The 26,688-nt window shown below is 44.4% G+C and overlaps 1 protein-coding gene and 1 pseudogene across 1 annotated transcript in view; both read left to right on the top strand.

The window, feature by feature from the left end:
• Nucleotides 1-26,688, top strand: part of Ca10 (carbonic anhydrase 10) — a 488,218-nt gene that overhangs the window by 420,729 nt on the left and 40,801 nt on the right. The gene's annotated exons all lie outside the window — the stretch shown is intronic.
• Nucleotides 9,240-10,314, top strand: LOC121456124 (annotated as a pseudogene).

Here is a 26,688-nt window from a genome sequence, read left to right as displayed (position 1 = left end):
TCATTAGCCATCTGTCTGTAACTCCAGCTACAGGGAATCTGAAGTCATCTTATGACCTCCACGGGCACTGCATATACATAGTATACTGATCTACATACAGGCAAAATATCCATATGTGTTAAAATATTTTAATAAAATAAAATGGTTTTTAAAAAGAAAAAGGAAGCAAACTAAGCAAGCCATGGAGAACAGGCCAGTAAGCAGTGCTCCTCTGTGGTCTATGATCTAGTTCCTGCTTCTAGGTTCCTGACTTCCCTCAATGACAAACTGTGCTGTGGAGGTGCATGCCGAAATATACCCTTCCTCCCCCCAATTTACTTTTGGTCATGGTGTTTTATCCCAGCACTTAAAGTCGGGGGTTGACTTCCTTGTTAATATATAAGCCAAGCAGGAACTGGATCCTAGGGATGCACAAACTGCAAACCAACTTCATTCATCACAGGCAAATGTGGTCCCTGATCTTGCCTAGGACCTCTCCATAATCTCAATGAGGCAAGACTTCCTTTGTATAGAACTCTGGCCCCTGCCCTGGACCAAGTGGATCCCCGCTGTGATTTTGGTCACAGCATAACTGCCCTTTTCCTGGAAGCCTGCTGTATGATAAGAGCAAACCAGGGCTTCTTTTCTAGTCTGGGGTGGGATATATAATACCTCCTCCAGGGCTCAGATATCTGCAGCTTGAATAGAGAGCTTTGCTTGTACACAGATGCCTGCCCTGTCTTCACTCTACCCTCTCTGAGAACGTATTCTCACTAGTTTTCTTGACCCGGACAAATCTCAGGGTTTGTGTAACGAGAACCTAACTGAAGATATCTGACCTGTCTTTATTTTATATCAGATACCCCAAAAAGGCATCTATATCATATCTCTCATTCAGAATCTATCTGCTAAAGTTAAAAGCCACAAGATCTCTTTGTGTTTCTACTGTGTTTGTTGACATTTGAAGATAAGGAAACTGATCTCTTAAAATATTCAGGACTGTTAAAATATACACAGTCATTGCCAGTTTCCCAGCTGTCCATCTCTGAGTTTAGAGAGGACATCCCATCTGCTAATAGGAATCGCAAGCTTTTGCTTTTGAGTTACAGTGTTAGCCTACGTGTGAGCTACATTGAAAACCAACACGCCGCCTGCCCAGTCATTTTCACAGAGCCTTTGGTAAGGCTGATGTTGGGCTTCTCAGATAATTATCTGGTTTGGTTTTTTTTTTTTTTCTTTTTAAGCTCCAAGCATCCTTTCATACGCCGAGATTTCTGTTTGTGAGTTTAGCCTCAAGTCTACCGAACCATTTAATTAACTTAAGTGTTTAAACTTCTAGAGGTGTTGATTGAGTCTAATCAGTATTTTCGGCTTCTCTAATTGAAGGCTTCCTCTCTTGGACTATTGTCAGTGAAGCAAGAAATATTTGTTCAAATAAAAAGCAAAATATTGTTTAGTCTTCGGCGTACTCTAACACAAATTTACTTGGGCCCATAATTGCATGAACTTGGGGGAGGCCAGAATGGAACCAATTTCTCTGCTTCCTTTGAAGACTGAGAGGCAGCCCCAGGAAGAGAGCAACCCCTAACAACCTCTCGCTTCACCAGGACTTGGGCTTCCAGCCAAGCTGCTTTCAGGCCTGGTAGTTCTCACTCTTTCAGGGAAATTCAGCTTTAGGGGCGTGTTTCCCGGGGACATTTGCCACCTAGAGAAAATGATTTTTATCTTTTAACTGCTCTTAGCCTAGAAAAACTAAACAGCCCTCCACCTTCACACAACTTTGCATGTGAGGTTGGCGCATGCAAATCTCACCCCTAGAGTAAATCCATCCTTTGAGCAGGTCTGTCTGCTGGCAATGAGGATGGAGGCGGGGCTCCCGAGGTCCAGATGTTCAGCCTCCCTGGAGTTATTCTGTGTTTATTTACCCTTTAAAGTTTCAGGGGAGGAGACCCAGTGTAGCAGCAGCTCAGGAAGCCTCTGGGTCCTGGAGGCACTTGAGAAGTAGCGGTGAACCCACTCCCTGCCTAGGATTCTAAGGACTGGGTTTCCTACTGCCTTCAAAAAGGTTTCCTGGCAATCTGATCTTGGTCTCTCCTGAGACAGTTCTGTTCTAGTTGACTTCATTGGGCACAAAATAATGTATTATGGATATTGCATTTTTTTCTGCTAAGAAAATGTCAGCTTCTAAACTAGATCAAACCGCCCTCCAGTTCCTCGGTGCTGGCTCATTTGAATTATTGAACTTCTCTCCCTGGAAAGCACGCTCGGTGCTGTTTGCTGAGACGCTGGCAGTCTTAACACAGTTTGGAAACTTTTCGGAGATTGATCACCCCAGGAAAACAGGCAGCTGATCACCAGAAGAATTCCGCAATTGAGATTAGTTTGCTATGAGATGACATGGACAAATGGGATAGATTGGGGAGGGGGGTTTCTTCCTGCATGCCACCCACCCAGCCTCCCCAGCTGCCGTTGAGACAATGCCTCTGCATGCAGCTGTATGCTTCTGCTTATCCTCCATTCAATCCTACAGCTCACCACAGCCAATTCTATCTTTGCCTCCTCCAAATCTCTCTATTTGCTTCAGCTATTCCCTCGCAGCCTTATCTAGTAACTTCTTCTAGCCCCTTGCAAATTCAATGGTTTGCAACCCTGAGTGCTTATCAGAATAATCTTAGACTCTATGAGTAGATGGAGTAAATTACAACCTCGGGAGGTGGAGTCCACTATCAGTTCTGATTGAAAGCTCCCAGGTGGTGTTAAAGCATTTTAAATGTTGTGAACCATCACCTTTATGCAGCTGAGCTCCTCTTCTGTTCAAATCTCAAACCCAGCATCCTTTTCCAGAGAGGCAATTCCTGACCGGTCCATCCAAAGCAGTCTCACAACCATCTGTAACTCTACTCCTGATGGTATCTTCTGGCCTCTGCAGACACTGGGCACAAACATGGTACACAAAAATGCATGCAGACAAATACCCATATACATAACATTTAAAAATGAAAAGAGAAGATAAAAGAGCATAGAGATATGGAGCCTTTGGGGAATCCTCCTCTACCTTCACTGGGGTCATCTTTCGCTTACCTCTTCCTTCAACTCTTTTCCGTATCAATGTCAGATATCCTTGCTTCCATGGGTCTTATTCTAGAGAAGTCTTCATCACACCAAGCAGGTCATCTTTTTTGACCAGCATGTATCTCAACATGAAAAAGCCAGATGAGCTCTCCTGGCATGCGCACCACTGATGTCCTTTTCCTCAGAGCTCTTAGGAGGTGTCCCACCAACACCAAAACACTATACTCCAAACCAGAAGGGGGATGCAGCCTCACATCAGACTATCCAGTCTTCCAAAAGGGAGTGTCTTTTTCTAGTTAAGGATAAGAAGATGAGAAACACATTGTCCTAGTTACTTTTCTATTGTTGGGAGGAGACACTATAACCAAGGCATCTTATACAAGGAAGATTTTACTGGGGCTTTCAGCATCAGAGAGTGAGTCACGACCATCATGGCGGGAGCATGGCAGCAGGCAGGCAGGCATGGCGTGGAGAAGTTGTTGAGAGCTCACATCTTGATCTATAGGCAGGAGGCAGAGAGACAGAAACACTGGGAATGGTGTGAGTCTCTTGAAACCTCAAATCTCACCCCCCCCCCCCATGACATACCTCCTCCAATAAGGCCACGACTCCAATCCTTTAAAACAGTTCCACCAAGTAGGGACCAAACATCTGAGCCTATGGGGGACATTCTCATTCAAACCACCACACATGTTTATCTACTTCTCAGTCCAGTCAGCCTAATACCTGGTGGCCATGATGGAGAGCAGCAACTTGTGCTGCCTTCTTATTGGCCTTGAGTATTTATATACATCAGTGAATACGTTTCTGTTGTTTGAAACCGAAGCTAAGTCCTGTGACTGGGGGAGCTAATTTACCTTAAGGAAGTAGGAGGCTGAATATTTATCCCATCTTAGAGTCTGACTCATACTCTACTATAATGCAAATATATCCCAATGCCTGAAGCTTGAGCAGGCATCAAGGATATCAAAGGTCACAGAAGGACTCTGCAGCCCAAACAGATTCCCTTCTAAACTGAAAGCTTAGAGAGTCTGGTTTATGCCAACCCATCATCCAGACAATTCCTAAGTACCTGTATGTATGTATATGGGATTACAATAGGATTTCATCCTGATGAGTTTATTATCAGTTGGAATTATTCTGAGTTGAAAATGCCTTTCATTTCCTACCCCTAACCTACTGAACAGCATCACTTATATTGACCTACCTTAAACAGGCTCAGAACAGTCAGGCAAAATCAACCAATGATTGATCACAGAGTATCTCAGGAAATTTTCTCACACTGTACTGAAAAGGATAGGAAGAATGGTTGCTTGTGTATACTTATATGGCATCGTGAACTCCAAAAGTTATGCACTGAGCCATCATATATATGAGAACATTTGTACACAGAAGGTATCCATGTCCTGAGGAGTAGGATGTCCATTCTTTCATTCATTTAAGTATTCAGTAAATAATTGGTATGTTGTGTCTTTGAAAAGAAAATCATTGAGTATGTCCCAGTATTTGCTGGAAATTACACCATTAAATAAAGCATCCGGGGAAGGCCTTGCTGAAAATGTGGCAAGTGAATAAAGGGCCTAGTGAAAAAAAGTGACCTTTTGCATAATGCCTTTTTTTCTAGGCACAAGGATGGCCAGTGTGCAGATTTCTTGGTAAGGGGCATCTGGCCCTCAGACAGAAGCAGGCCTGGTGCTTGCAAGTTGCATCTAGATCTCGTGTGTTTGGGAGGAAATGAGCATGCTCAGAAAAGTTTTCTGGAACAGCCCCTGAAGGTTTGAGCAGATGGGATCTGGGTTTGGACTTTGCTCTTAGTGTGATAAAAGCCATCAGAGGTTCAATTCCGAGAGTGGTGCCATCCAATTTAGACTCTAGCTGGCTCACACTAGTTTTTGTGCTGATAGGCCAGAGGGAAGAAAGGCTCAGGCAGGAAGGTCAGAGAGGAGACTCCCTGCATTCATCTGGGTAGCAGATCCTGGCAGCTTAGGCAAGAGCAGTAGCTGTGGCAGGGGACAGAAGCAGTTAGAGTTTGGGTCCAGCCAGAAGAGAGAGTCAACTCATAGATTTGGTATGCTGTGAGTAGAAAGAGAAGAGTTAAAATTTGAGGCCACTGAAAGGAACAGTCACACAAGGGACCATTTCTGACAAACGAGTCCAGCCAAGAATCACATGATAACAGATGGATCCCGTAAGTGAGCACAGAACTATAGCAAAGCATGTCATCCACTCACTGGCTGCAACTCTCATTTAGGGGGCATGGAGTAGATACCAGGCCCTGTGTCAGCCAGAAGGTGCATACAACTCCGTCTCCTCTTCCATGGTCCTCGAGGATGTGGGCATGGGGACCTGGGAAAAAGACACCAATGAGCCATAGCCTCAACCAGGCCTGTCTGCCAGACTGAGGCGTTTATCACCCAGGCTCCCAGGCTCTGTTCACCACACCTTCTACTGAGCTTTAACAAAAATCCCAGCCACCTTTTCTTATCCTAACCTACTACCTTTCTAGCTGGGAACACCCCCACTTTGGGCAGCGGCAGATATTAAAGGGTCACAGCATTAGGAAGATTAAGAACCAATGGCCTAGAGGGAAGAAACATTATTTGTGTATCTCTAAGCAAAAAGCCAGACCCCACCCTCACGGCTAAGAGAAAGTGTCACTGGGAAAAGGAAGTCAACTGCCATCTGAAGGATAAGTTCCTCTCTCAGGGTAAAATACATGGAAAGACTCAGTGGTCCAGACAGAGGCCTGGTAGCACCAGGGACTATGACAAACTTAAGGAGCAAAGGAAGGAAGTCAAGACCTGATGAAAATGAAGTAGATACAGTTGAGAAGAACTTGAGACCCTCTTAAAAATATTTGTCTTTATCCTAATGCAGACAGGAATGGCCATAAAAGGTATAAATGAAAAGAAATCTGATAAACTAGCTTTGGGGAGGATCAATCTGACCCCGAAGGTGGAAGGTTGGTCTTCGGGAAAAGCTAGAGGAGACAACCAACAAGATTATCATACTACCTCCTCTCAGCTGATGATCTTATTTGACACAAGACGCACATAGGCATGGAATCCTAGCATAGTTAACCTGGAAGAGGTCTGAGGGTTTCATCCAGCCATGCTTTACGGATAAAAATTTTGGCTAACGGTAAGTAACTTCACCAGAAACCCAAAGTCAACATTCAAATTCAGGTCTTTTGACTTAATCCCTCACACTCATAACCACTGATTATTTGCATTTGAATGAAACTGTGTTCCTTCAACATATTGATGCTGTTTTAGTATTGAACCTCTAGTAATATGTGGGAACATACTCCATGTGTGTCAGTTGGGTGAGTCGAGGAATGTACAGACAGACGGATGGATGGATGGACATTCTTGCTAGTTTTCTCCATAACTTCCAGACAGCAATTGAAAGAGAGTTACTTTTACCTTAGCCTAGTGAGTACATGCTCCACGATCTGCCTTCCTAAACATGTATGTCCTCTAGGCATTTAACCATTCTTGTCCTATAACATCAGTGAGGCCCTGAAAGGCAGATATCCTTACCCACATCAGTGTCCAGGCAGTCTCTGGTCCTGGAAGAAGGACCGCTTTAGCTGTTTGGGATGGCAAGCAGCCCAGCATCAGTTAGGTCATGCACGGTCTCCTTACTCCTTCTGGAAAGGAGCCTAACTTGCTGACTGCCCAAATTGAATTTTAAAAACTCTAATTAGGTCACCATAAAGATTTGCTTTTTTAATGGCAGAAAGCCCAGTTTCCTGAGTGTTTCCTTGAGAGCGAACACATACTTTGTCTCCCCACAACCCCGGTTCATCCACACCTCATTAAGTGACAGAGGGGGCTCAAAATAAAAGGCTATTGCAAGATTGTCTCTAGGAAAACACATAGGGGTGCTTAGAAAATGACCCAGGGTTTGTTTGTTTGCTTATTTGTTTGCCGAAATACATTCTTTCATCTAATCCTCACAACTCTTTTGGCAGGCTTGTCCCAATTTTATAAACCATGAGACTGAGACCATAGTATCTAAGTGGGTTTCTCACTTCAGTACCGGGGATCAGATCTACAGGGGGTTTGTCCACCTTTCTTTCGATGACAATAACATTCCAAGTGGCATCCCTTCCTGGTTATATTTACTTAAGATGCAGTCATTGTAACTAATGAACAAAGAGTCGTTTATCATCGTCCAACCTTTATTGATCATCTCTTGTGTACAGGGTATCTAGCAGATGCTTAGTTCAGAACAATTGGACATTCCTTTTTCTTTTTTAGCCTTAAACACTATGATATTTTATCTTGTCAACTACATTGGACTGAGAAACACCTAGATTAGCTAAACGCACCTCTGCCTGTGCTTTTGAGAACACATTCAGAGATAATTAAACTAGGGCCAGACATGGGGCAATTGTTTTCTGGGAAAAAAAAAAACAGTCTTGCCCACACTTCCATTTTCCATTTAACATATTTTTGGAAAGACCTCCAAAACAATGAGGGTAATTTTTAGTATGTTGGGTCATCAAAACAATCTATGGTAACTTGTTAAGGGCAACTCTAAGAATCTAATGCATATAGTATACACATAGAGGCAAGTGGTGTTGACCAAAGTGTGTGGGAAAAGTGAGAATAGATAAGGAAAGAAGAGAGGGGAATGTGAGTAACTGAGAAGGGCTTCATCGAGAAGGTGAAGAGTTGGCAAAGGAGTGAAGCGAGTGGAAAATGGGATAAGAAACCGATATATGGAGGAAACAGATGCCCTAAGTAGGGGATGTATGGTCTTCATGTAACACCAAGGAGGCCAGTGTGGCCAGAGAGTGAACCAGAAGAAGCAGCAAACAGAGCTAGAGAGGGTCATATGACCAGTCCATGGAAGGCCTTGTACCATGGTTTTTTCACCCTGAGTAGGCCAAAGAGCTTTGAAAAGATTCTAGATGTTGCAAGGATTCAATCAGAAATGTTTTAGAATGTCTACCCTGACTGCTGCATTGAGGACATATGGAAAGAAGGCAAGGACAGAAGCAGAAAGACCTGCTAGGAGCCCCTGCCGCAATCCAGCTAAGAGTGTGGCCTTGACAAGCACACTCACCAGCCTTCTGAGGACAGTCCCTGGTCAGCAGACAGGTTGGCTCCCCCCACAGCATCAGGTGGGCTTCAAGCACATCACCCAAAGACCGCCCCCTGTCCATAGCTTTGATGAACAGTTGTGTTGAGACCTTGAAGGACGGGAAGACACTACCTTACATGCCTTCCTGGGGTCTTTGCCTTCGTTCTGCTGGCTGCCTCACAGAGATGCTACCAGAATCAAATGAGGGAACATCTGTGAGAGCGTCACTGAAGAGCATAAAGTACGAGATAAATATGAGTGATTGTAATTAATACTAATAACAGTCACCTTCTCCTCACCCGACAACTGTTAACCTATAAATACAAACAGACACAATGTCTCATGCAGGCCCCGAGCCCCACGTGGGGAGGAAACCAGCATACACATCTGCTGTGGGGAGTTTTTCATTGAATTGATTTCACTGTGACAAGATTAGCAATGCTCTGTTGCCATGGGCCATCTGTTGGGTGTTGCAAGTAGCCTTGTCATGCAGAACTGGACCTTACCAAAAGAACAGGAGTCAGCCAATGTGCAATAAATTAAGTCATCTACTTCTTCTATAATGCTTTTTCTAAATGATGAATGGCTTTGTTTTCCTACGTTCAAGCAACATGTCTTGGCTGAAGCTAAGGAAAAATTGGTGGAGAGAAGCAGAAAACACCTGCTGGTACACAGGCATTTACATAACGTGGTAGGGTCTGGATTACACATGCCTCTGGCTGCAAGAAGAGGGGGGGAAATTGGAAAATAGTATGGAGGTTCCTAAAACATTCAGACTAGAACTGCCATATGATAAGAAAATTCTCTTCTAGGAATACACTCAAAGGAAATGAAATTCCCATCATACCTCTGCTCATTGCAGAAATAGTCACCATGCCAAAGACACTCAAACGGCCTAAATTTCTATCAATTCAGAGTGGATAATATGTGAGCGAGTGAGCGAGCAAGTGTGTGTGTGTGTGTGTGTGTGTGTGTGTGTGTGTGTGTGTGTAAAAGAGAGGAGGATATTATTCAGCCTTTACAAATCAGGACCAGAGAGTCCCTAGGTGAGCCTTCCTTCCATCAGGCCTCTGTTTGGGGTGCCTACCTTCCCCATGGCTGTACACCTGGCTTCACCATGGCTGAACACCAAGGGGGGCGGGGGGTGATGAGTCAGGAGGACTGGAACCCACCTTGGTGAACCTTTGGACCTGCCTCAGCTTCCAAGAATGTCCAGGTGTGCCTGGAATTGGACCAGGGGTTGGACAAGGCTCAGAGGTGTTGGAGATCTTCCCTTGTCCCCCACCATATGAGTTCTGTGGAGAAATGGCACACTGTGGAACTCGGGTTAGACTGGGCCTAGTGCCCCAAGTTGTCTGGAGACTTTGCAGCCTGAGGGCCAGGCAGAAGCAGAAACAGAGAGCAACTCGGAGAGAGCCTCCCCTGGGCCATGTTCTGTCCGCCCCTGGGCCATGTTCTGCCCCCCCCCCCCCCCCCCCCCCCGTGCTGTGAAGTTGAAGTTGGAGTAGGCAGACAAGTCCCAAGCCCTGCAGATGGAACTGGAGCAGTTTGCCAAGCTGCCGAAGCAAAAGAGGATCACCTTGGGGTACATCCAGGCCGACGTGGTGCTCATCCTGGGTGTTCTCTTTGAAAAGGTATTCAGCCACACCACCATTTGCTGCCCCTGCAGGAGAAGAGTGGAGAAAGTCAACAACAATGAGAACCTTCGAGAGATATACAAAGCAGAGACTCAAGTGCAGGCCTGCAAGAGAAAGCAGAGGAGCATTGGGCACCGTGTGAGGGACAACATGGAGAGTGTATTTCATGAAGAACATGTTTCTGCAGTGCCCACCCTGCAGAGGATCAGCATCGTCACCAAGCTGCTTCAGCTGCAAGAGGATGTGGTCCAAGCGTGGTTCCATAAGGGGTGCCAGACGGGCGAACAATCAAGCATTGAAGATTCCCAATGAGAAGAGTATGGGGCTACAGGGTTTCCTTTCTGGGGATGGAGATGCGGGGAGGGCTATATCCATGCCTCTGCTCCAAGTGCCCCATTTCAATGCCCCAGGCTGTGGGAGCCTCCACTTCACCATGTTCTCTTCTTTGGTCCTTTCTTTGGTCTCTTCTTTGGCACATACCTTCAATCCGGCAGCACTGGGAAGCAAAGACAGGCAGATGGCCGTATTTTGAGACTACCCTGGTCTATACACTGAATTCTAGACCAGCCAGAGCTACATAGTGAGATCCTGTCTCAAAACAAAACAAAAGAAAATCTTGAAACTGAAGAAAATGACCCTGCAGGTAAGAACACACACTTCTCTATCAGAGGACCCAAGTTCAGACCTCAGCACCCACGTCGGGTGATTCACCACCGCCTGTCTAACTCCAGCTCCAGGAGAGATGATGTCCTCTCCTGGCCTCCTCAGACAACTCCACAGGCAGGAACACATGTATACAAGCATTTAAATTTTTAAATGTCAAAAATTGTCCTTGAGTTTCAAAGGCTAAAATAAAAATGTCTTTTAAAAAATAAGAAAATTTTGCCACCTGTGACAACACATGTGGATGCAGAAGACATCATGCTAAGTCAAATAATCCAAGCACAGAAGGACAAACGTTGCTCAATCTCACTTGCACGCAGAGAAGTTTAGGGGATTTAATGTGAAGCAATGTGGCTCTAGTGATCGCGCTGTGTCTTTAAAACTTATGAAGTGGGTGAATGTGATCAAAATACATTGTAGGAAATTATCCTAACAACCAATAAAATTAATTTTAAATTTTACCACCAGAGTAAATCTTAAATCTTCTCATCCCCCAACCCGTCCATCATCACCAAAAGGAAAGAAAGAAAGAAAGAAAGAAAGAAAGAAAGAAAGAAAGAAAGAAAGAAAGACAGACAACGTGAAGTGTGTGTTCATTAGCTTGGTTATGGTGATTATGTAGGCAGAGACTGCTCGTTCATTTCCCGGCTGCCCAGACACTATTCAGTCAATGACTCAGGCATATTTCTAGCTACCTCTTACATCTTGAATTAACCCATTTCTATTAAATTGTATATTGCCACGAGGCGGTGGCTTACCAAAAAGGTTTTGGGGTTTTGGGTCCTTCTCCTTCAGCAGCTACATAGTATCTCTGACTCTGCCTTCTCTCTCTCTCTTTCTCTCTCTCTCTCTCTCTCTCTCTCTCTCTCTCTCTCTCTCTGTGTGTGTGTGTGTGTGTGTGTGTGTGTGTGTGTGTGTGTTCAGATTCCCTGCCTGACTTTACTCTGCTAAACCATTGGCCCAAACAGCCTTATTCTTCATCAACCAATAAAAGCAACACATATACAGAAGGGCATCTCACACCATGACTATTCCAACATCTATTCAAATATCAAGGCATCAAGTTGAACATCTTACATACATGCAATTCCAACCTATCAAATATACCAAAATAAAGCTGAAAGAAAAGTTAGAGGCGGAGGAGGGGTGGGGCTGTTTCACTACAAGATACAGGTGAAGAATAGAGGATGGGGGAGGGGGATGTTTTCTGTGTGCCTGGGGAGAGCATCAGGGGCAGCAGTCAGAAGAATAACAGCCTCAGGGGCAGCATCTTCTGTGTCTGTCATGGTGGTAAGAAGCCACCTTCTTGATGTAATGACATAGGCTACTAAGACACAGCAGGGAACACTTCCATGTGATTTCAGATGCCACTGCAAATCTGAGTTGGAGAAGGGGAAATTCTCACATGTGACTGGGGAAGACATGGTAATGATGAGGAAAGGGATGGCATCCCAAAGATGATCAGAATTGAAAATAATGAAACCAAAGGGCTTATATTAGTTATTACTCCAGGATGAAGTAGCTCTAGGGACAGTCAACTTCCCATAACAATAGCTAGGATTTATTGTATGCCTACAATATGCAAAACTCTGAATTTAATGATTTCACTCATGCATGCATGCATTGACTTATTTATGTATTTATTCATTCAGCAGATGTGTATGGCATGCCTTCTGTGCATTAGCCTCTATTAGTTACCTGAGATACCTCAGTGTGATCAATCAAATGGCTTAGACCTCCTGTAGCTTACATTCTAGCAGTAGAACACAAGATTAATGATGACTAAAAGCAGTATCTAGGAGACGGTAGTTACTGTGTAAATTCAAAAAGCAAGTGAGGGGTAACACTAACAACAAAAGTAAAGGTGTCGGGAAAGTACCCATGAGAACTGAAACTCAAAAAGCTGAGCCATGGGCATTTGAGGATGAGGTATTTGAAAGCACAGAAGAGCTGATGCAAAAGTCCCTGAGGCAATACTTGCTAAGAAATGACCAGATGAGCAATGCCACTGAAGAAGAAAATGCTGGAGAGGGAATCACAGAATATACCATCAAAGAGCAGGCATTCAGACAATGTAGGACTAAAACAGGTTTGATCTGTATAGCAGGCTGAAGCAGATGCATGTATATATCCCAGCTTTACAACTAAGAAGGCAAGTACAGAGTGTGTCATTTGCCTGTGTGGATGTCCCATGTAAGTGATGGAAAGTCCAGCTCTAATGTGATAGTTTCTCCACGACATCCATTGGATACTTACCCACACACACTAAAATTAAGATCCTATGGTTTGCTAAACTGTTCCTCCTGGCTAAAGAGAGCAGATGGATACATGCTTTCAGATCATGTTTTTAAAGCTGCCTTTTGTGGCTAAACTCTTGATTGGGACCTCTTCCCTTAGCAGCATGGCAAACAGGCTAAGGCCAATAGGAAAGGAAGGGTGCTGACAGTGCCAAGAACTCACACTAGAGAAAGGATAGTCTCTTCCAAAATGGTATTAGGGCAGCTTGATATCCACATGCAGAAGAATAAAAGAATTGTTCACGTCATACTCAGAAATCAGTTCTAGATGTACTAAAGATTCAGATAGAAAGCCTGGAACTGAACAACTGCTAGGAGAAAGTAAAGAGGAAAAGTTTCAAGCTATCAGTATGGGCAATGGTAATTTTAGACACAAATCTAAAGGTATAGACAATAAAAGCAAAAATAGAAGAAAAGGGAATGTATAGTCAAAGCCCTTTACAAAGCCACAGAAGCAACCAACAGGATGATTTATCATTGATAATCTAGTAGTATCTATAAAAAGAAGTTGTACCAGCTAGTTTTTATGCCTATTTACCCAAGCTAGAGTCTGTCATCTGAGAAGAAGGAATCTCAGTTGAGAAAATGCTTCCATAAGATTAGGCCATATGTAAGCCTGTAGAGATTTTCTTAGTTTATGATTGGTGTAGCAAGGTCCAGTCCATTGTAGGTGGTGACACTTCTTGACTGGAGATCTAGCAGGAGTTGGAGCTAGCCTGGTGTACAGATTCACCTGCCTCCACCTCCTGAATACTGGGATTAAAGGCATGTGCCACCACCACCCAGCAGTCATAAATGCTTATCAGAGCAACAGAAAGCACACTAGAATATAACGTGTTAAATGAGGTAAGATCAACAGGTAGGCAGATCTCCAATGAGCTCACCTCCATGTGGAATCTGTAATAGTTAAAGTCATAGAAGTAGAGAGCAAGCTGTTGTTACCAGAGCCTAAGAATGAGCAGAAGATTGGAGGCTGGCCAAGGGATGTAAAATTTCAGTCATACAGAAGATTAGTCAAGAGACCTGATGTACAACATGGTGATGGTAGCTAATAACCTGGATTATAGTCTAGAACATTTCTGAGAATAAATTTCAAGTATTCTCATAACAAAAAATCTGTGAATTTATGAAAATGTTAGATGGGTTTAGACATTATGCAATATATATTTTAAAACTCATAGAAGATAATGTGCTCTTAGCAATTTAAAATTAATAACTTCACAATACTTTAAAAAAAAAGAAGAAAGGGAAGAAGAGAGGGTTGGAAGAGCAGAATAGGAGAGAGAGAAATGCTGCAGAGAGAAAGGAAGGCTGGAAAAATTAGAGGAGAGAAGGTAGGAATGCTCCCTGGGAGCCGTGAAGAATGCAGAGGGTGAGAATGGCTCAGGGTGCATTGACTGAATGTTGAACACTGTCCCTGGCACTCACTGGGCCACATATGATGGGGAGCCATCCAGCACAGAGCCCATATTCTCCTTCCTATGACATCATTTCCTCATGTGTCACTGACTTCATTACTACTTCAAAGGGTAAGTCTCTCAAAGTAGAAAGAAGAGCATGTGGATCATCTACTACACATTTATGCTATTTCCAAACATGGCTTTCCAAAATAGAGTCATTCATTTGACTACAGGTTACCAGGGATACAGGGATGCCGTGGAATGAGAATGGCCCTTGGAATCAGATGGACTGGACTGTGGCCTCTCCATTATCACTCCATTCTTTGTAAAGAGTTCAGCACAGTGGTTTTCTACAACAGGTGGTAAATGGGTGTTTTTGTTTTGATTGCAAGTTTCCATGCTTCAAAAACTCTACCAGATCTTGAGGAGGCTGGAGCAAGTGAGCCAATGTCCTGTCCATAAAGGGCTCACTATGCATGCAAGGATGTGATACTATGATTGAGGGCATAGTTTTAAACTGAGATACCTGGGTTCAAGTCCCAGCTTTGCTACACTTCGCCTTTCTCTGTCTCTTTTTTGCTTCATAAAACTAAAATGATACTGGCACCTGTTTTGTAGACCTAGTATGAGAACTGTGATTCAACCCAAGTGTTAGAACAGCACCCGTCCTGTAGTAAAGGCCGAGCAAGTATAAAACAGATAGATAGATAGATAGATAGATAGATAGATAGATAGATAGATAGATAGATAGAAGAGTGGAGTGTAAGCAACTCATCACGTACAGTGGAGTGTGCTTTAACAGAGGGAATAAATGAACCAAAGAGGAAAAAGTCACCTCCCTGGGGGTGCTCAGGAAAACATCACAGAAGAATACATTTGCAAGCATGTGGGGAAGGGTTACACTTCAGATAAAAATAAAATGGTTCTTTGAAGTCATGAGGGCCTGAAACCATCCATGACAACAGTATAAAACAAAGAACGGTAATGGTGATTGATGCATACAATTCATGGTAGTCCCAAACACGGGCATCATCCCATTTATTCCCAGTCATGGCCCAAGAGATAGGGATGAACATTGTTCCCACTGTACAGACAAGAAAGACAGAGCTCAGATTTCATCTGTGAGATGGAGCCATTGAGGTTTTTAAGCAGAAGTATGACATCATGCTTTTCATTTTAAAATCACTTCAGAGACCAGAAGAAGGAACATAAGAGAAGTCAATGTAAATGAAAATGGGTTAAGATATGCACTGATTGGTGTTGGACTTGGTGGTAGGGTGATGCTTGGCTGTTTTAAAGTTAGGGCTGGAAATTTTGCTAGTTGCTCAAGATATGGATGACAAAAGAAAATGATAAAACTAGGATCAGGTTTAAATTTGGGACTTGAGCACTTGAAGGGGGAAGACTGTGAGGACCAGGTGTAGAGTAGAGTCGATAATCCAATTTGTTTGGCCATTTTAAATTGAGACAACTCCCACTCCTGACTGGAGGAGGCGGGAGGCATGTTAGTTGTTTTTCTTTCCACTGTGATGAAATGAGACAACTTAAGGAAAGGAAGAGAGAGATTTACTTTGGCTCACAGTTTGAGGGGATTCAGTCCGCCAGAGCAGAGTTGATAGGGTGGCTGGAGTTGCCCTGCCCACTGGGTGGTGGGGAGAGGGTGACACTTACAGGGGGACTTTTCCAATCTTGATGAACCGGAAATAGAGAGCTCAGATGGAACTGAGGAGGATATGACCCCAAGAAGGCTTGACCTCAGAAATCCACTTCTGTGGATTAGGCCATAGATCATAAAGGTTCAACAACCTTCCAAAACAGTACCATCAGGGAAAACCAGGTCTTCAAACACGTGAGCCTGTGGGAAATATTTCATATTCAAACACTAATAAGAGGCCAGGAGCATAGGCGCTTCCAGCAACTGGTCTCAGACTTCCTGACACTTTGGAATAGCCTGTCAAGGTAGAACTAATGCCTGGGACATATACCTGGCTGTATTAGTTTGTTTTCAATTATGATAAAACATCATGGCCAAAAACAACTTGGAGATGAGAAGGGTTTATTTCTGCTTTAACTCTGAGGACACAGAACACGAGAGAGAGAAGCCAGGGCAGGAACTTGAGCGAGAGCCTGGAGGCAGGGACTGAAGCAGAGGCCGTGAAGTAATGCTGCTTCCTGGCTTGCTCCCCATGGCTTGCTCAGCCTGCTTTCTTATGCTACCCAGAACCATCTGCCCAGGGATGGCACTGCCCCCTGTGAGCTGGGCCCTTTCACTCAATTGTTGATCAAGAAGACATTTTTCTCTTCCTATACAACTATAACTTGTGTCAAGTTGACAAAAAAAAATTTTTTTAAAACTAGCCAGGACATCCACTGCCATGTTTCTCGGAATAAAATAAGCCAATATCTCACTTAGGAGACTATCAAAGTATAGATACTATTTAAAGACAAAGGAGTGAGGAGATAGCTCAGCTGGTGATGTGTCTACAGTGTGGTGAGCATCTGAATTCAATCCCCAGTACACACACTGAAAAGTTCAATATGGTGGCATAAATTTGTAATCCCAGCAAGGCCAAAACCAGGAAATGAAGATCTTCGGGGCTTACTAGCTAATTTATCTAGCCTCTTCAGCAAGCCCAGGTTTACATTAGAAACCTGTGACTTAAAAAGTATTATTTTAAGGTGAACAGTAAGGAGAGATGTCCAAAGTTGACCTCTGACCTCCATACTTATGTACACCAACTCATACATGAGCATACACACATTACACACACACACACACACACACACACACACACACCACATACACATGCATACAAGACAAAGGACTGATTGAGATTCTCTGTCAAGAGCACGAGGCTGGAGAAAAGTCCAAACCTTGGGTTCCTCTAGCACAGAACACTGTCAAGCCCTGAGGATCTTGAGCATCTGAAGACTGAATAAAGAAGCTTCTAGTGAAGGGAACTGAGACATGATAGCCAAAGCCATTGCTTTCCTGTCTGTGAAATGCTTGACACAAGCAAGGCCAGGATTCATCTGAAATTCTATATCCCCTGGATATCTCTCTGTCTCTCTGTCTCTGTCTGTCTCTCTCTCTGTGTCTCTCTAAGTGTCCTCTTTATTTTATTTTATTTTACTTTTATTTTTTATTTTTTTGGATTTTCGAGACAGGGTTTCTCCGTAGCTTTTGGTTCCTGTCCTGGAACTAGCTCTTGTAGACCAGGCTGGCCTCGAACTCACAGAGATCCGCCTGCCTCTGCCTCCTGAGTGCTGAGATTAAAGGCGTGCGCCACCACCACCAGGTTCTCTTTATTTCTTTATTTCACCCTCTTCCTCTCTCTCCCTGCCCCCTCTGAAGAAGAAAGCTCTCCCTCCTCTCCCTCTCTCTTCATCCCTTTCTTCCTCCCTCCCTCTTGCTGCCTCTCAGCTGCTTGGCTATTGCTCAGGCCCATTTCTATTCCCTGGTCAATGGAATTTAAATCAATTCATTCAGCAGCTGTTACTCCTTTTGATTGTTTATTCCAATACCTATTATTCCACATTTGTCTATATTAAACTGTGTTTTGTCATCCATTATCCCAACTCTTTCAATGATCTGGGCCCCTCTGCATTTGGTTGCAAGGCACAATGATTTGTAGTGCCTGCAAAAGTTATCACGTGCAGATTTGAAATCTTCCTTGCAGGGCTGTTACGAGGGTCGTTAGCATCCATAACACAGAGTGGTTGTACCTGGTAGCTCTGCAGATGGAGAAAGGAAGAGATAAAAAAGACAGGGCTTGCAACGTGTTATCATTCCCAGGAAGAGACCCCAGAACTCCCCCACTCTGTCCTGCCATCAAGACTTCCCCTCTTATCATACACTGACACTAAGAGGTTGTCTCAAATGACCCTCTGGCTCCTGGAGTGTTCACTCCACCCTCCCAGCATTCGTGACCCTCAGGAATCTCAATAATTTAGTAGAGTACTCACAGCCGCGTGCCTCTGGCTGTCTCTAATCAAGCTGCATGTGTTTCTCCAATCATCTGTGACCTAAAAGTAAGGAACATTTCTAGAGGTCCATTGTATCTTGACATTTTTTTTAACACGTGAGTCTCCAGTGGGCCACATCTGGTAAACAATTATTTCGAGTTTCACCTTCAACCCATATGTGAGATGTAAAGTCATGTTTAGGAGGATGTTGTATAGCTTTTCCATGTAGGAATTCATGGCTGGAAGTATAAAGAACCCCACCCTTCTAAATCTCCAGCCCTGGGAGCCTAGACAGTTTCTGCTCTGCTCGTGTGTGTTTGTGTGTGTCTGTGTGTGTGTGCTCTTATGTGTACAGGTATACATGCATACATACATGTGAATGCCAGAGGAGAACCTCACGTGTTGTTCCTCAGGCACTGTACATCTGTTTTTGTTTTTGGTTGTTGTTTTGTTTTGTTTTTTTAATAGACAAGCTGCTCCCAGAGGCTTAGAGTTCACTAAGTAGGCTATGCTGACTGTCCACAGAGCACTAGGGTACACACACTGACTGTCCACAGAGCACTAGGGTGCACACACTGACTGTCCACAGAGCACTAGGGTACACACACTGACTGTCCACAGAGCACTAGGGTGCACACACTGACTGTCCACAGAGCACTAGGGTGCACACACTGGCTGTTCACAGAGCACTAGGGTGCACTCACTGGCTGTCCACAGAGCACTAGGGTACATACACTGGCTGTCCACAGAGCACTAGGGTGCACACACTGGCTGGACACAGAGCACTAGGGTGCACACACTGGACACAGAGCACTAGGGTGCACACACTGGCTGGACACAGAGCACTAGGGTGCACACACTGACTGTCCACAGAGCACTAGGGTGCACACACTGACTGTCCACAGACACTAGGGTGCACTCACTGCCTGGGCACAGAGCACTGGGGATTCACTTGTCTCTGCTTCCTTAACACTGGGATTACAAGTACAAACCACCACCGCCTATATTTACTTTTAGTTGTAGATTCTGGGGCTCATACTCAGGCCGTCATGATTGTACAGCAAACACGTTACTGATGTGGCCATTTCCCCAGACCCTACTCCTTTTAATGAGATTTCATTTTATTATTTTCAACTTGCACTTTTAAATATTTTAAGGCAGCATAAATCCTTCTGGGAATCCTGAAAAATAATTAACCAAAGAATCCTAATTTTCTTTCCAAACAGAGAATACCTTGTCTAGGTTAGGTACAGGGATGTGCACCTCAGCACTGAGGTCTAGGAATATACAAACATAAATAAGCATTTGGATCTCACAGTGGCAAATTGATACTAAAGATGAGATTTTAAAGATATTTGTTGTAGGTGGTTCCCGGCTGCTCAGCCCCAAAATAGCCACACAGAAACTGTATTAATTAAATCACTGCTTGGCCCATTAGCTGTAGCTTCTTATTGGCTAACTCTTACATCTTAATTTAACCCATTTCTATTCATCTGTGTATCGCCATGTGGCTGTGGCTCACCGAGTAAAGTTCCGTCCAGCATCTATCTCTGACGGGGCTACCTGGCTTCTCTCTGACTCTGCCTCCTTTCTCCCAGCATTCCTTAAATCTCATCTGAATGATGCACTGACGGTATCAGACACTAGAGGGCGCCATCATGTGCTAGCGATTACTCTTGGTCAACAGACACCCAAATTAAATGCATGGCGCACCGGCTGTCCCACAGCGCAGTCTGAGAACACCTGTAAAAACGTCTTTGGATGGTGGCTGCTCTCATAAGAAGTGAGTTTGGGGGTCTCAAGAAAATGACCATGCAGTTCAAAATATTTCACAAAGCAGAAGTCTTACATCTGCAGATGCCGTGCACCGCGGCCCAGTCTGCACTCTATGCGCTAGACCCCAGTTCGCAAGCTTCGGGAAAGGGGCTGGAGGTTGAGAACACAGACACAGAGACAGACTGACACGCAGATCTTTAAACACTGATACCAAAAGCCCCAAGAATGCTCCCTTTATTGTGTTCAGGGGCAGATTATATAGAGATAGCCACGCCCCAGCCAAACCCACCAGAAACCACTCTCCTGCCATCAGGAACTCCTGAAGGTCTCCTGCTCAGAGCAGCTGTAGGCACTCAGATCAGGGAAAACAAGTTATTTACAAGAAATTCAGGATCTGGGGTCTCACTGCTCCCAACATGCAGAAGGGTGCATAACCTCACTTGGCAAGCAAGCTAGCTAGCACACCCACCAAAGCTCTGCTGGGTCGTCAGCCCTAACAAAAGAGACCTGCGCCTTACTCTGAGTGATGGGAGCTCAGGCTCACATTCTTATGCCATTGGTTCCTAGGGAGAAGTGAAACCAGAACGCGTATTTTGATTTTGAGAACTGGCCCTGGCTGACTTTGCATTTCAGACAAGTGGCTTTTTAAGCTCCCCCCCCCCCATGGAGTTTTCTTTTATCTAACCTTTTGATAGGAAAGAGTATATTTTGTTTGTGTGTCCAGCACTCTCAAGTTTCTTGCATCAACTGATAGGGAGCACTTTTCCTGCTTATTTAATCTTCAATAAACACCATGTCTTCACATCAGCCACTCAATGGGGAACGATCCAAAAGAGAAGAAAAGAAGGTGAGAGCTTTCATATTGCAGAGAGAGAGAGAGAAAGAGAGAGAGAGAGAGAGAGAGAGAGAGAGAGAAGGAGGGAGGGCAGAAAGAAAGGCGGGAAAGAGGGGCAGGCTACACAGGCATTAATTTCATCAGCCTCCCCATTTGCAACCCTCTTTCATACCCATTGTCTCATTCCACCCATACAAGGCCTCGGGAGCTGCTGAAGTATCACTTTATTGTCATTTTACAGATGACAACATTGAGACTGGTAGGGCTTTGTTGGCCTAGCATTGATGGACTTCAGAGCTGTAGCCCAGGTCCTCGGACACCAGCCCCACAGTTCCGTTTGCTCTGCTGTACTGACTCTGGAATCTCTGAGGAGCCCACATGCAGAGAGCAGCCTCCAGCAAATCTCATCAGAGCCCTAATTGGATTTGTCATTTCTACAGAGACAGCAGGAAGTCATATAGATGCAGAGGTCAGACAAGACCAGCCTCCATGCCTATAACTTGGGGTTGCTGAATTATGGTTTAATGAACTGTTTCCCAAACTAACCTGGTTATTAGAAACCCCTAATGCAACGGTTAAACAAAAAATTACAAATTTTCATGTTGTTCCAGACCGCGGGCTCGGTAGTTTTGAGAAGGAAGCAAAGATCACCCTGATCTGTGACCAGCACACCTGGTGCTTTGTATAAACAGACAAACTTGGGAAATAACCAGTCATAAAAGCTTTGTGTGACGTGAATGGGATGTACCTGTCAGCCTGGCCTTGCTCGGCCCATCTTCATCCTGGCTGTCTGTTCTCCCCACTTTGATGGGAAGGGGTCGTCTTTTCATTCATTTATTCCCAATTATTGTTGTTCATCTTCCACAGAGCTAGAAAACTTTCCCAAAGAGAACAGGGTCTTGGCTGGGATGGGGCCAGCCTTTGGGTGGCGTCAGTAAATGCTGATTTAAGGATTAATCCAATGAGTTTCTTGAATTCCCCTGCATCGAGACACTGTATTTCATTGTGCCCTTTGACCTTTGACCAGGAAGCAGAACTACCTAGTCCGATGCCTTTATTTTACATATCAGCTGATTTTTACAATGTGCCTTCTGTCTAGAGCTCTGAATGTATTACACTTATATAAACAACACATGATCAGTCTCATCAACCAAACAGTGTCCCCTGAGATGTCCCCTAACTTCCCCATGGTGGCAAGGGAGACTTTTATTTAGGTGATGGGCTCAGCTATGCCATGGCCCAGCTTTCAGAAGAAACACCACATAAGTCTACCCGGCTTATCATCTTATCAGTTCAGCTTCCCAGTCACATAGTTTCAGAGATCCTACAGCACCCTCATTCAGAAAGTTGGGGCTCTCTGTCTGCCCGATGGCCAGAGTCTTCAGAACCTTCTTCTCTTGGTACAACTCTGTAAAATGTAGGCTGTGGGTTTGGCAAGATGGCTCAGTGGGTTAAAAAAAAAAAAAACATCCTGGGAAGATGGCTCAGTCAGTAAAATGCTGGGGAGATGGCTCAGTCAGTAAAATGCTGGGAAGATGGCTCAGTGTGTAAAATGCTAGGAAGATGGCTCAGTCAGTAAAATGCTGGGAAGATGGCTCAGTCAGCAAAATGCTGGGAAGATGGCTCAGTCAGTAAAATGCTGGGAAGATGGCTCAGTCAGTAAAATGCTGGGAAGATGGCTCAGTCGGTAAAATGCTTGCCATATGAGCATGAGGACATCAGTTTGGATCCCCAGTGCCTATGTAAGGCTGGGCACAGGAGCATCCATCTATAATTCTAGGACTTCCATGGCAAGGTGGGCAGTGGAGACAGGAGAGTCTCTAGCGGCTCATAGGCTGGCTAACCTAGACAATGAGAGTATGTCTCAGACAAGGTGGAAGGTAAAGACAATACCCAAGATTGTTTTCTGACATGTGCATTCATGTGTACTCAGATACATATGCAAGAGCATGCATGCACAAACACACACACATAATACACACACATGATAGAAAGAAAGAGAGAGGGTAAGGGGGGAAGGAAGGAGAGAGGGAGAGAGAAGACAGACAGACGGAGAGAAGCGAGTGACAGAAAGAGAGAAAGAAAGAAAGAAAAAGAAAGGAAGGAAGGAAGAAAGAAAGAAAGAAAGAAAGAAAGAAAGAAGCAGGCTATCCACCCCTGAAGAACAGGAGCTGTGTCTCCCTTCAATCTGTCCCAGGACCCAGTGTCATCCCTGGCATTGAGTGAAAACCTCATACATTGTGCTGCCTACAGGTCACAGAATTGGGAAGTTTATAGTTTGAGATTTTTCTTAAACAAAGCACAAAGCAATTTCACATTTTACCCTTCATCCAAAGAAGCTTCTGCTTATTTTTCTGCCATTATAAGCCCAGAGCTCCTCAGTCAAGGGTAATATTGCCCTAGCAGACACTTGGCAGCAGCTAGAGGCAGTCTGAGTTGCAGTGATTAGGGATAGTGGAGAGTGCTGCTGGCATCTGCTGAGTAGGTAGCAACGATGACATCAAAGGTCCTGCAGCCCACAAGATAGAAGCCACCACTAAGATCTCACACACCCCCAAATGTCAACAGGGCCATGGTTGAGAATACCCACTTAGCAAAACCATTGCCACACTTGGCTAAAATTGGTTCCTTTTAAATCTCTGAGCTGGTCTAATCAGAAGTCACTTTGTGTTCACTGATGCAAAGAGAAAATGGCACACTTCTTGACATCACTATGGGTTTCGCACACATGATCACAACCCACCCTTATAGCAGTCCTTCATTACAATTGCTTTTGCAAGCTACACAGTGAAAGTTAAGAGTATGCCAATAATGTGTCCGTGTTACTCAGCAAGGAAGAAACATGGCTGAAGTCATATCCAGCTCTTCCTGACTTCAAAATTGGTCATTTAGCTACTGTGCAGATTAAAACTGGGAAGTGTTCAAGAGTAAATGGTAGTCAATATCACACACACACACACACACACACACACACACACACACACACACACTGACTTTCATAGACATAATTATCTCCAAACATAGATTCTCTTTGCAGTTGTTCAGTACGCTGGTACATATGCATAGGCTTCTTGAGAGGTGGAAGAAAAACAAGAGTCTTTTCATTTAAGTCAACCATGCACGCCATTATGTTGCCTTGCTTGGCCTCCATTCCTCAGTATCAAAATGGCTTTTATTCTTCAGATCTTTTAATTCTTCAATTCCTGGTAATTATGTATCACGAAAGAGTTCCCACCATAAGCTTGTTAATGGAGGTACTGTTGGCGTCTAAGAAAGACCATTCAACCCTAAGCAGCACTACAGCCTTCAGTATCTCACGGCAAATCTCTCAGCCTCCCTGACCCCTGACCTGTAGTTATCAGGAGACTTTCCTCTACTACAGTGACAACACAAAATACCCTGATATGTCCCCAGAGAGCAGTGCCGCTTCCTGATATGTCCCCAGAGAGCAGTGCCGCTTCCTGATATGTCCCCAGAGAGCAGTGCTACTTCCTGATATGTCCCCAGAGAGCAGTGCTACTTCCTGATATGTCCCCAGAGAGCAGTGCTACTTCCTGATATGTCCCCAGAGAGCAGTGCCGCTTCCTGATATGTCCCCAGAGAGCAGTGCCACTTCCTGATATGTCCCCAGAGAGCAGTGCTTACACTTTTTGTACATATTCTTTTATTCAATCTTGGTCTCCTCTGCCCAAAACTCCTAATTTCTGGCCAATACATTATAAAGGGCAGGGTTTACTGTAATTGCTAATAAAAACAGAGAGAGAAATAAGAACTCTAGGAAAGATAAGAACATCCTGGATTATCTCATATGAAAGAATCATCTGTTTTATGCTCTGTACCGGCCTCTCAAGAAAGCTTACTTGTATCTTTTCCTTTATATTTCTCTTCTCATCATATTCAGCCATTCCAGTGCTATGGTTTCTTTTGACTGTTGGAGAACACAGAGGGTTTGTTGGTGATAGGGAATTCTATGGGAGTCTTATCGCTGCAGGTTGACTTGGGTACTAAGCCCATGCCTGAAAATTACTGAAAAAAAAAAAATTCTAGTTCATTCATCAATAATGATCTGAGAGCCTTTGGCATGATGTTGCACAGAGGCTGCTGTCTGTGCGACACTTGTAAATGTCACCTCTGCAGGCAAAGTGGTGTCACACATATTCCCAAAAGAAAGGCATGCTGCACAAGATGCATTTTCTTGAAGTTATAGCAGATTTGAGTCCTCTGAAGACAGTATCTTTCCCTCACTTTGTGGCTGGCAGGTTTTCTGAGTTGAACAGAGCAGGAGACTACACTCAGAACCAGCCCAGAACTCTGCAAGCTTTGATGAGCCTCGGGAATGCTGGGAGATCTTAAAAACAAGCCCCTAGAAGGGCTGATGCAGTCAGCCAGGGCCCTGGAATCTCCAGTTCCAGTCAGCTCCCGAGTGACATCGAAGCTGACATCAAGGTGGGGTAGAGAGAGTGATGGCCAGGGACTGCACCAAAAAGACAACTGTGCAGCCTCCCACAGACTCCCTGAACCTCTTCTGTCCCTCTGGCATCCTCCTACCTCTGAAAATGTGGTATCCACATACATTGTGGGTTTTAACACAGTGTCCGTCATGGGTAAATGTTTGGTTTACAAACACAGGAAAACATTACAGTGGTGTTCAAGATGTTAAATATGAAATTAAAATGATCCAGAAAGTCTCCTCACAGACATTTCCCCAAAAATAACTGAAAAGAAGTACTCAGACCAGAACCTGTACATGAGTGTTCATACACTGAGCAATCTCAGCCACTTGTTTATACTTAAACCCTCCATACCCAGGACCAGATACTGACTGACTTAACCATTAAGAACTAGGTCACCACCAATGATCGAGTCTTTTGCAAAAGCAGAGTGTTCCCACGTGAGTCTGTCCACCACATCTCATCAGGTGTCCAGGTAGAAGAAGGTTTTAGAAGCACTGGTGCAGAAGATGAGGAGAGTCACCGCCCCCATTGGCATTGCTCAGGCCACACCAATGTAGTAGTGGGCATACTAATTCCTCCTGCCAGCCGCCAGGAACTGGGCTGACAACGGGAACCGAAGCCAAGTGCTGCTCCTCCTCCTGTAGGCCGTGTGTTCTACAGAACTCCATATATCACCCTCCTGCCTCTTCAGAGTCTGTGTTTTAGGAAGGAGCTCACAGCCTCCTGGAGATGGGGCTCTGTTTATTTAAGGCAACTGGGGGGCAAAAGGCTATGTGCTGAAGACGAAATGGGAGCCGTGTTAATTCCGTGTTAATGACAGCCGAGCAATTTTCCTACAGGAAATAACTAGTTAGCTTAATCATTTTAAGTAGTTATTACCCTCAGCCTGGAAAGGATAGCTCTGCTTATCGCAATCCACGCACAAAGGAAATGAAGACATGAATAACCGGACCTTAAACACATTTCTGGCATCTTCCTACTGGGTGGTATTAAACGGTATTAATCTTTTTAACCGACTTCAATCCTGAGACCACAGCCGTGTGATAAAACGCTAAGGGAAGCGCTGGAAATAGAGGTGGCCTCGCCAGATTTATTGTGCCAATTTACCCACAGCAAAGACCCGCCGTGTTGCCGTGAGGAAGCCCATAGAAAAGGAAGACTGACAGGGAGATGTATGGGTTAATTAATAAAATGCAGATAATAGCATCGGCCCAATACTAATACTTCTTCAGAGGCTGCTCTGGATACATCTCTGGGAATAAACAAAGCAGCAATGTATTGTTGCTACCGTCTCCTGTACCCCCACACATGTAGCAGATAAGGATCGGAGGTGGGAAACGAGAGAAGTGCGAGCAACTTCATCCAGGCTCCAGCTGGACAATAAAGAAGAAAAAGGAACTGCCAAGCAAGAGTAAGCAGCTCATTGGAGGGTTTTACAGTTTTAAGAGACAGGAAGTCATTTTTCCCCCGAAGTAAGGGGACTGTTTTTCTCCCCTGGGGTGGCTGTGCTTTGTG

Source organism: Microtus oregoni, unplaced genomic scaffold, assembly GCF_018167655.1.
Source record: "Microtus oregoni isolate MIOR12 unplaced genomic scaffold, Mior012 000015F_ref0000493, whole genome shotgun sequence".
In the NCBI taxonomy this organism is placed as follows: Eukaryota; Metazoa; Chordata; class Mammalia; order Rodentia; family Cricetidae; genus Microtus; species Microtus oregoni.
Note: the sequence above shows the minus strand (reverse complement) of the source record. Positions and strands in the feature narration are given on the sequence as shown.